This window comes from Pimephales promelas, chromosome 17, assembly GCF_988280905.1.
Source record: "Pimephales promelas chromosome 17, fPimPro1.hap1.1, whole genome shotgun sequence".
NCBI classification, from domain to species: domain Eukaryota; kingdom Metazoa; phylum Chordata; class Actinopteri; order Cypriniformes; family Leuciscidae; genus Pimephales; species Pimephales promelas.
The window spans coordinates 31,929,558-31,941,544 of NC_142785.1; positions in this window are offsets into that span (position 1 = coordinate 31,929,558).

An 11,987-nucleotide genomic window follows, 5' to 3' on the forward strand; every position below is an offset into this window, starting at 1 on the left:
ATCAAAATTCAAAATTTCGACCCGAAAAAAAAAACGACAGTGTTACCCCTTTCGTTTTTTTTCGTTTTTGGGCGAAAAATTAAGTTCCTCCAATCTTCTCAAAACTCTGGATTCTGATAGAGGGCCACGAGACTTTGACCTGAGTGCAAAAATGGAGGCTCTAGACCCTTCCAGAGCTGAGATATCAAAATTCAAAATTTCGACCCGAAAAAAAAACGACAGTGTTACCCCTTTCGTTTTTTTTCATTTACGGGCGAAAAATGTAGTTTCTCCAATCTTCTCAAAACTCTGGATTATGATAGAGGGCTGTGAGACTTTGACCTGAGTGCAAAAATTGAGGATCTAGACCCTTCCAGAGCTGAGATATCAACATTCAAAATTTCGACCCGAAAAAAAACCGACAGTGTTACCCCTTTCGTTTTTTTTTGTTTTTGGCCGAAAAATTAAGTTTCTCCAATCTTCTCAAAACTCTGGATTATGATAGAGGGCTGTGAGACTTTGGCCTGAGTGCAAAAATGGAGGTTCTAGACCCTTCCAGAGCTGAGATATCAAAATGCAAAATTTCGACCCGAAAAAAAAAAACGACAGTGTTACCCCTTTCGTTTTTTTTCGTTTTTGGGCGAAAAATTAAGTTCCTCCAATCTTCTCAAAACTCTGGATTCTGATAGAGGGCCACGAGACTTTGACCTGAGTGCAAAAATGGATGATCTAGACCCTTCCAGAGCTGAGATATCAAAATTCAAAATTTCGACCCGAAAAAAAAACAGCAGTGTTACCCCTTTCGTTTTTTTCCATTTTCGGGCGAAAAATTAAGTTTCTCCAATCTTCTCAAACCTCTGGATTATGATAGAGGGCTGTGAGACTTTGACCTGAGTGCAAAAATGGATGATCTAGACCCTTCCAGAGCTGAGATATCAAAATTCTAAATTTTGACCCGAAAAAAAACGACAGTGTTACCCCTTTCGTTTTTTTCCATTTTTGGGCGAAAAATTAAGTTTCTCCAATCTTCTCAAAACTCTGGATTCTGATAGAGGGCCACAAGACTTTGACCTGAGTGCAAAAATGGATGATCTAGACCCTTCCAGAGCTGAGATATCAAAATTCAAAATTTTGACCCGAAAAAAAAACGACAGTGTTACCCCTTTCGTTTTTTTCCATTTTTGGGCGAAAAATTAAGTTTCTCCAATCTTCTCAAAACTCTGGATTCTGATAGAGGGCCACAAGACTTTGACCTGAGTGCAAAAATGGATGATCTAGACCCTTCCAGAGCTGAGATATCAAAATTCAAAATTTTGACCCGAAAAAAAAACGACAGTGTTACCCCTTTCGTTTTTTTCCATTTTTGGGCGAAAAATTAAGTTTCTCCAATCTTCTCAAAACTCTGGATTCTGATAGATGGCCACAAGACTTTGACCTGAGTGCAAAAATGGAGGCTCTAGACCCTTCCAGAGCTGAGATATCAAAATTCAAAATTTCGACCCGAAAAAAAAAAACGACATTGGTACCCCTTTCGTTTTTTTCCATTTTTGGGCGAAAAATTAAGTTTCTCCAATCTTCTCAATACTCTGGATTATGATAGAGGGCTGTGAGACTTTGACCTGAGTGCAAAAATGGATGATCTAGACCCTTCCAGAGCTGAGATATCAAAATTCAAAATTTTGACCCGAAAAAAAAACGACAGTGTTACCCCTTTCGTTTTTTTCCATTTTTGGGCGAAAAATTAAGTTTCTCAAATCTTCTCAAAATTCTGGATTCTGATAGAGGGCCACAAGACTTTGACCTGAGTGCAAAAATGGATGATCTAGACCCTTCCAGAGCTGAGATATGAAAATTCAAAATTTTGACTAGAAAAAAAACGACAGTGTTACCCCTTTCGTTTTTTTTCGTTTTTGGGCGAAAAATTTAGTTTCTCCAATCTTTTTAAAACTCTGGATTATGATAGAGGGCTGTGAGACTTTGACCTGAGTGCAAAAATGGATGATCTAGACCCTTCCAGAGCTGAGATATCAAAATTCAAAATTTCGACCCGAAAAAAAAAACGACAGTGTTACCCCTTTCGTTTTTTTCCATTTTTGGGCGAAAAATTAAGGTTCTCCAATCTTCTCAAAACTCTGGATTCTGATAGAGGGCCACAAGACTTTGACCTGAGTGCAAAAATGGATGATCTAGACCCTTCCAGAGCTGAGATATCAAAATTCAAAATTTTGACCCGAAAAAAAAACGACAGTGTTACCCCTTTCGTTTTTTTTCCATTTTTGGGCGAAAAATTAAGTTTCTCCAATCTTCTCAAAACTCTGGATTCTGATAGATGGCCACAAGACTTTGACCTGAGTGCAAAAATGGAGGCTCTAGACCCTTCCAGAGCTGAGATATCAAAATTCAAAATTTCGACCCGAAAAAAAAACGACAGTGTCACCCCTTTCGTTTTTTTTCGTTTTTGGGCGAAAAATTTAGTTTCTCCAATCTTTTTAAAACTCTGGATTATGATAGAGGGCTGTGAGACTTTGACCTGAGTGCAAAAATGGAGGTTCTAGACCCTTCCAGAGCTGAGATATCAAAATTCAAAATTTCGACCCGAAAAAAAAACGACAGTGTTACCCCTTTCGTTTTTTTCATTTTCTGGCGAAAAATTAAGTTTCTCCAATCTTCTCAAAACTCTGGATTATGATAGAGGGCTGTGAGAAATTGTCCTGAGTGCAAAAATGGAGGTTCTAGACCCTTCCAGAGCTGAGATATCGAAATTTAAAAATTTCGACTCGAAAAAAAACGACAGTGTTACCCCTTTCGTTTTTTTTCGTTTTTGGGCGAAAAATTAAGTTCCTTCAATCTTCTCAAAACTCTGGATTCTGATAGAGGGCTGTGAGACTTTGACCTGAGTGCAAAAATTGAGGATCTAGACCCTTCCAGAGCTGAGATATCAACATTCAAAATTTCGACCCGAAAAAAAAACGACAGTGTTACCCCTTTCGTTTTTTTTCGTTTTTGGGCGAAAAATTAAGTTCCTCCAATCTTCTCAAAACTCTGGATTCTGATAGAGGGCCACGAGACTTTGACCTGAGTGCAAAAATGGAGGTGCTAGACCCTTCCAGAGCTGAGATATCAAAATTCAAAATTTCGACCCGAAAAAAAACGACAGTGTTACCCCTTTCGTTTTTTTCATTTTCGGGCGAAAAATTAAGTTTCTCCAATCTTCTCAAAACTCTGGATTATGATAGAGGGCTGTGAGACTTTGGCCTGAGTGCAAAAATGGAGGTTCTAGACCCTTCCAGAGCTGAGATATCAAAATGCAAAATTTCGACCCGAAAAAAAAAAACGACAGTGTTACCCCTTTCGTTTTTTTTCGTTTTTGGGCGAAAAATTAAGTTCCTCCAATCTTCTCAAAACTCTGGATTCTGATAGAGGGCCACGAGACTTTGACCTGAGTGCAAAAATGGATGATCTAGACCCTTCCAGAGCTGAGATATCAAAATTCAAAATTTCGACCCGAAAAAAAAACGACAGTGTTACCCCTTTTGTTTTTTTCCATTTTCGGGCGAAAAATTAAGTTTCTCCAATCTTCTCAAACCTCTGGATTATGATAGAGGGCTGTGAGACTTTGACCTGAGTGCAAAAATGGATGATCTAGACCCTTCCAGAGCTGAGATATCAAAATTCAAAATTTTGACCCGAAAAAAAAACGACAGTGTTACCCCTTTCGTTTTTTTCCATTTTTGGGCGAAAAATTAAGTTTCTCCAATCTTCTCAAAACTCTGGATTCTGATAGATGGCCACAAGACTTTGACCTGAGTGCAAAAATGGAGGCTCTAGACCCTTCCAGAGCTGAGATATCAAAATTCAAAATTTCGACCCGAAAAAAAAAAACGACATTGGTACCCCTTTCGTTTTTTTCCATTTTTGGGCGAAAAATTAAGTTTCTCCAATCTTCTCAATACTCTGGATTATGATAGAGGGCTGTGAGACTTTGACCTGAGTGCAAAAATGGATGATCTAGACCCTTCCAGAGCTGAGATATCAAAATTCAAAATTTTGACCCGAAAAAAAAACGACAGTGTTACCCCTTTCGTTTTTTTCCATTTTTGGGCGAAAAATTAAGTTTCTCAAATCTTCTCAAAATTCTGGATTCTGATAGAGGGCCACAAGACTTTGACCTGAGTGCAAAAATGGATGATCTAGACCCTTCCAGAGCTGAGATATGAAAATTCAAAATTTTGACTAGAAAAAAAACGACAGTGTTACCCCTTTCGTTTTTTTCCATTTTTGGGCGAAAAATTAAGTTTCTCCAATCTTCTCAAAACTCTGGATTCTGATAGAGGGCCACAAGACTTTGACCTGAGTGCAAAAATGGATGATCTAGACCCTTCCAGAGCTGAGATATCAAAATTCAAAATTTTGACCCGAAAAAAAAACGACAGTGTTACCCCTTTCGTTTTTTTCCATTTTTGGGCGAAAAATTAAGTTTCTCCAATCTTCTCAAAACTCTGGATTCTGATAGATGGCCACAAGACTTTGACCTGAGTGCAAAAATGGAGGTTCTAGACCCTTCCAGAGCTGAGATATCAAAATTCAAAATTTCGACCCGAAAAAAAAAACGACATTGGTACCCCTTTCGTTTTTTTCCATTTTTGGGCGAAAAATTAAGTTTCTCCAATCTTCTCAATACTCTGGATTATGATAGAGGGCTGTGAGACTTTGACCTGAGTGCAAAAATGGATGATCTAGACCCTTCCAGAGCTGAGATATCAAAATTCAAAATTTTGACCCGAAAAAAAAACGACAGTGTTACCCCTTTCGTTTTTTTCCATTTTTGGGCGAAAAATTAAGTTTCTCAAATCTTCTCAAAATTCTGGATTCTGATAGAGGGTCACAAGACTTTGACCTGAGTGCAAAAATGGATGATCTAGACCCTTCCAGAGCTGAGATATGAAAATTCAAAATTTTGACTAGAAAAAAAACGACAGTGTTACCCCTTTCGTTTTTTTCCATTTTTGGGCGAAAAATTAAGTTTCTCCAATCTTCTCAAAACTCTGGATTCTGATAGATGGCCACAAGACTTTGACCTGAGTGCAAAAATGGAGGCTCTAGACCCTTCCAGAGCTGAGATATCAAAATTCAAAATTTCGACCCGAAAAAAAACGACAGTGGTACCCCTTTCGTTTTTTTCCATTTTTGGGGCGAAAAATTAAGTTTCTCCAATCTTCTCAAAACTCTGGATTATGAGAGAGGGCTGTGAGACTTTGACCTGAGTGCAAAAATGGATGATCTAGACCCTTCCAGAGCTGAGATATCAAAATTCAAAATTTCGACCCGAAAAAAAAAACGACAGTGTTACCCCTTTCGTTTTTTTCCATTTTTGGGCGAAAAATTAAGGTTCTCCAATCTTCTCAAAACTCTGGATTCTGATAGAGGGCCACAAGACTTTGACCTGAGTGCAAAAATGGATGATCTAGACCCTTCCAGAGCTGAGATATCAAAATTCAAAATTTTGACCCGAAAAAAAAACGACAGTGTTACCCCTTTCGTTTTTTTTCCATTTTTGGGCGAAAAATTAAGTTTCTCCAATCTTCTCAAAACTCTGGATTCTGATAGATGGCCACAAGACTTTGACCTGAGTGCAAAAATGGAGGCTCTAGACCCTTCCAGAGCTGAGATATCAAAATTCAAAATTTCGACCCGAAAAAAAAACGACAGTGTCACCCCTTTCGTTTTTTTTCGTTTTTGGGCGAAAAATTTAGTTTCTCCAATCTTTTTAAAACTCTGGATTATGATAGAGGGCTGTGAGACTTTGACCTGAGTGCAAAAATGGAGGTTCTAGACCCTTCCAGAGCTGAGATATCAAAATTCAAAATTTCGACCCGAAAAAAAAACGACAGTGTTACCCCTTTCGTTTTTTTCATTTTCTGGCGAAAAATTAAGTTTCTCCAATCTTCTCAAAACTCTGGATTATGAGAGAGGGCTGTGAGAAATTGTCCTGAGTGCAAAAATGGAGGTTCTAGACCCTTCCAGAGCTGAGATATCGAAATTTAAAAATTTCGACTCGAAAAAAAACGACAGTGTTACCCCTTTCGTTTTTTTTCGTTTTTGGGCGAAAAATTAAGTTCCTTCAATCTTCTCAAAACTCTGGATTCTGATAGAGGGCTGTGAGACTTTGACCTGAGTGCAAAAATTGAGGATCTAGACCCTTCCAGAGCTGAGATATCAACATTCAAAATTTCGACCCGAAAAAAAAACGACAGTGTTACCCCTTTCGTTTTTTTTCGTTTTTGGGCGAAAAATTAAGTTCCTCCAATCTTCTCAAAACTCTGGATTCTGATAGAGGGCCACGAGACTTTGACCTGAGTGCAAAAATGGAGGCTCTAGACCCTTCCAGAGCTGAGATATCAAAATTCAAAATTTCGACCCGAAAAAAAAACGACAGTGTTACCCCTTTCGTTTTTTTTCATTTACGGGCGAAAAATGTAGTTTCTCCAATCTTCTCAAAACTCTGGATTATGATAGAGGGCTGTGAGACTTTGACCTGAGTGCAAAAATGGAGGTTCTAGACCCTTCCAGAGCTGAGATATCAAAATTCAAAATTTCGACCCGAAAAAAAACGACAGTGTTACCCCTTTCGTTTTTTTCATTTTCGGGCGAAAAATTAAGTTTCTCCAATCTTCTCTAAACTCTGGATTATGATAGAGGGCTGTGAGACTTTGGCCTGAGTGCAAAAATGGAGGTTCTAGACCCTTCCAGAGCTGAGATATCAAAATTCAAAATTTCGACCCGAAAAAAAAAACGACAGTGTTACCCCTTTCGTTTTTTTTCATTTTTGGGCGAAAAATTAAGTTTCTCCAATCTTCTCAAAACTCTGGATTATGATAGAGGGCTGTGAGACTTTGACCTGAGTGCAAAAATTGAGGATCTAGACCCTTCCAGAGCTGAGATATCAACATTCAAAATTTCGACCCGAAAAAAAAACGACAGTGTTACCCCTTTCGTTTTTTTTTGTTTTTGGGCGAAAAATTAAGTTTCTCCAATCTTCTCAAAACTCTGGATTATGATAGAGGGCTGTGAGACTTTGACCTGAGTGCAAAAATGGAGGTGCTAGACCCTTCCAGAGCTGAGATATCAAAATTCAAAATTTCGACCCGAAAAAAAACGACAGTGTTACCCCTTTCGTTTTTTTCATTTTCGGGCGAAAAATTAAGTTTCTCCAATCTTCTCAAAACTCTGGATTATGATAGAGGGCTGTGAGACTTTGGCCTGAGTGCAAAAATGGAGGTTCTAGACCCTTCCAGAGCTGAGATATCAAAATGCAAAATTTCGACCCGAAAAAAAAAACGACAGTGTTACCCCTTTCGTTTTTTTTCGTTTTTGGGCGAAAAATTAAGTTCCTCCAATCTTCTCAAAACTCTGGATTCTGATAGAGGGCCACGAGACTTTGACCTGAGTGCAAAAATGGATGATCTAGACCCTTCCAGAGCTGAGATATCAAAATTCAAAATTTCGACCCGAAAAAAAAACGACAGTGTTACCCCTTTCGTTTTTTTCCATTTTCGGGCGAAAAATTAAGTTTCTCCAATCTTCTCAAACCTCTGGATTATGATAGAGGGCTGTGAGACTTTGACCTGAGTGCAAAAATGGATGATCTAGACCCTTCCAGAGCTGAGATATCAAAATTCTAAATTTTGACCCGAAAAAAAACGACAGTGTTACCCCTTTCGTTTTTTTCCATTTTTGGGCGAAAAATTAAGTTTCTCCAATCTTCTCAAAACTCTGGATTCTGATAGAGGGCCACAAGACTTTGACCTGAGTGCAAAAATGGATGATCTAGACCCTTCCAGAGCTGAGATATCAAAATTCAAAATTTTGACCCGAAAAAAAAACGACAGTGTTACCCCTTTCGTTTTTTTCCATTTTTGGGCGAAAAATTAAGTTTCTCCAATCTTCTCAAAACTCTGGATTCTGATAGAGGGCCACAAGACTTTGACCTGAGTGCAAAAATGGATGATCTAGACCCTTCCAGAGCTGAGATATCAAAATTCAAAATTTTGACCCGAAAAAAAAACGACAGTGTTACCCCTTTCGTTTTTTTCCATTTTTGGGCGAAAAATTAAGTTTCTCCAATCTTCTCAAAACTCTGGATTCTGATAGATGGCCACAAGACTTTGACCTGAGTGCAAAAATGGAGGCTCTAGACCCTTCCAGAGCTGAGATATCAAAATTCAAAATTTCGACCCGAAAAAAAAAACGACATTGGTACCCCTTTCGTTTTTTTCCATTTTTGGGCGAAAAATTAAGGTTCTCCAATCTTCTCAAAACTCTGGATTCTGATAGAGGGCCACAAGACTTTGACCTGAGTGCAAAAATGGATGATCTAGACCCTTCCAGAGCTGAGATATCAAAATTCAAAATTTTGACCCGAAAAAAAAACGACAGTGTTACCCCTTTCGTTTTTTTCCATTTTTGGGCGAAAAATTAAGTTTCTCCAATCTTCTCAAAACTCTGGATTCTGATAGATGGCCACAAGACTTTGACCTGAGTGCAAAAATGGAGGCTCTAGACCCTTCCAGAGCTGAGATATCAAAATTCAAAATTTCGACCCGAAAAAAAAAACGACATTGTTACCCCTTTCGTTTTTTTCCATTTTTGGGCGAAAAATTAAGGTTCTCCAATCTTCTCAAAACTCTGGATTCTGATAGAGGGCCACAAGACTTTGACCTGAGTGCAAAAATGGATGATCTAGACCCTTCCAGAGCTGAGATATCAAAATTCAAAATTTTGACCCGAAAAAAAAACGACAGTGTTACCCCTTTCGTTTTTTTTCCATTTTTGGGCGAAAAATTAAGTTTCTCCAATCTTCTCAAAACTCTGGATTCTGATAGATGGCCACAAGACTTTGACCTGAGTGCAAAAATGGAGGCTCTAGACCCTTCCAGAGCTGAGATATCAAAATTCAAAATTTCGACCCGAAAAAAAAACGACAGTGTTACCCCTTTCGTTTTTTTTTCATTTTCGGGCGAAAAATTAAGTTTCTCCAATCTTCTCAAACCTCTGGATTATGATAGAGGGCTGTGAGACTTTGACCTGAGTGCAAAAATGGATGATCTAGACCCTTCCAGAGCTGAGATATCAAAATTCAAAATTTCGACCCGAAAAAAAAACGACAGTGTTACCCCTTTCGTTTTTTTCCATTTTTGGGCGAAAAATTAAGTTTCTCCAATCTTCTCAAAACTCTGGATTCTGATAGAGGGCCACAAGACTTTGACCTGAGTGCAAAAATGGATGATCTAGACCCTTCCAGAGCTGAAATATCAAAATTCAAAATTTTGACCCGAAAAAAAAACGACAGTGTTACCCCTTTCGTTTTTTCCCATTTTTGGGCGAAAAATTAAGTTTCTCCAATCTTCTCAAAACTCTGGATTCTGATAGATGGCCACAAGACTTTGACCTGAGTGCAAAAATGGAGGCTCTAGACCCTTCCAGAGCTGAGATATCAAAATTCAAAATTTCGACCCGAAAAAAAAAACGACAGTGTTACCCCTTTCGTTTTTTTTTCATTTTCGGGCGAAAAATTAAGTTTCTCCAATCTTCTCAAAACTCTGGATTATGATAGAGGGCTGTGAGACTTTGACCTGAGTGCAAAAATGGAGGCTCTAGACCCTTCCAGAGCTGAGATATCAAAATTCAAAATTTCGACCCGAAAAATAAACGACAGTGTTACCCCTTTCGTTTTTTTCATTTTCGGGCGAAAAATTAAGTTTCTCCAATCTTCTCAAAACTCTGGATTATGATAGAGGGCTGTGAGACTTTGACCTGAGTGCAAAAATGGAGGTTCTAGACCCTTCCAGAGCTGAGATATCAAAATTAAAAATTTCGCCCTGAAAAAAAAACGACAGTGTTACCCCTTTCGTTTTTTTCATTTTCGGGCGAAAAATTAAGTTTCTCCAATCTTCTCAAAACTCTGGATTATGATAGAGGGCTGTGAGACTTTGGCCTGAGTGCAAAAATGGAGGTTCTAGACCCTTCCAGAGCTGAGATATCAAAATTCAAAATTTCGACCCGAAAAAAAAACGACAGTGTTACCCCTTTCGTTTTTTTCATTTTCGGGCGAAAAATTAAGTTTCTCCAATCTTCTCAAAACTCTGGATTATGATAGAGGGCTGTGAGACTTTGACCTGAGTGCAAAAATGGAGGCTCTAGACCCTTCCAGAGCTGAGATATCAACATTCAAAATTTCGACCTGAAAAAAAAAACGACAGTGTTACCCCTTTCGTTTTTTTCTCGTTTTTGGGCGAAAAATTAAGTTCCTCCAATCTTCTCAAAACTCTGGATTCTGATAGAGGGCCACGAGACTTTGACCTGAGTGCAAAAATGGAGGCTCTAGACCCTTCCAGAGCTGAGATATCAAAATTCAAAATTTCGACCCGAAAAAAAAACGACAGTGTTACCCCTTTCGTTTTTTTTCATTTTCGGGCGAAAAACGTAGTTTCTCCAATCTTCTCAAAACTCTGGATTATGATAGAGGGCTGTGAGACTTTGACCTGAGTGCAAAAATGGAGGTTCTAGACCCTTCCAGAGCTGAGATATCAAAATTCAAAATTTCGACCCGAAAAAAAACGACAGTGTTACCCCTTTCGTTTTTTTCATTTTCGTGCGAAAAATTAAGTTTCTCCAATCTTCTCAAAACTCTGGATTATGATAGAGGGCTGTGAGACTTCGGCCTGAGTGCAAAAATGGAGGCTCTAGACCCTTCCAGAGCTGAGATATCAAAATTCAAAATTTCGACCCGAAAAAAAAACGACAATGTTTCCCCTTTCGTTTTTTTCATTTTCGGGCGAAAAATTAAGTTTCTCCAATCTTCTCAAAACTCTGGATTATGATAGAGGGCTGTGAGACTTTGGCCTGAGTGCAAAAATGGAGGCTCTAGACCCTTCCAGAGCTGAGATATCAAAATTCAAAATTTCGACCCGAAAAAAAAACGACAATGTTACCCCTTTCGTTTTTTTCATTTTCGGGCGAAAAATTAAGTTTCTCCAATCTTCTCAAAACTCTGGATTATGATAGAGGGCTGTGAGACTTTGGCCTGAGTGCAAAAATGGAGGTTCTAGACCCTTCCAGAGCTGAGATATCAAAATTCAAAATTTCGCCCAGAAAAAAAAACGACAGTGTTACCCCTTTCATTTTTTTTCATTTTTGGGCGAAAAATTAAGTTCCTCCAATCTTCTCAAAACTCTGGATTATGATAGAGGGCTGTGAGACTTTGGCCTGAGTGCAAAAATGGAGGCTCTAGACCCTTCCAGAGCTGAGATATCAAAATTCAAAATTTCGACCCGAAAAAAAAACGACAGTCTTACCCCTTTCGTTTTTTTCATTTTTGGGCGAAAAATTAAGTTTCTCCAATCTTCTCAAAACTCTGGATTATGATAGAGGGCTGTGAGACTTTGACCTGAGTGCAAAAATGGAGGTTCTAGACCCTTCCAGAGCTGAGATATCGAAATTCAAAATTTCGACCCGAAAAAAAAACGACAGTGTTACCCCTTTCGTTTTTTTCATTTTCGTGCGAAAAATTAAGTTTCTCCAATCTTCTCAAAACTCTGGATTATGATAGAGGGCTGTGAGACTTTGGCCTGAGTGCAAAAATGGAGGTTCTAGACCCTTCCAGAGCTGAGATATCAAAATTCAAAATTTCGACCCGAAAAAAAAAAACGACAGTGTTACCCCTTTCGTTTTTTTTCATTTTCGGGCGAAAAATTAAGTTTCTCCAATCTTCTCAAAACTCTGGATTATGATAGAGGGCTGTGAGACTTTGACCTGAGTGCAAAAATTGAGGATCTAGACCCTTCCAGAGCTGAGATATCAACATTCAAAAATTTTGACTCGAAAAAAAACGACAGTGTTACCCCTTTCGTTTTTTTTTTTCGTTTTTGGGCGAAAAATTAAGTTCCTCCAATCTTCTCAAAACTCTGGATTCTGATAGAGGGCCACAAGACTTTGACCTGAGTGCAAAA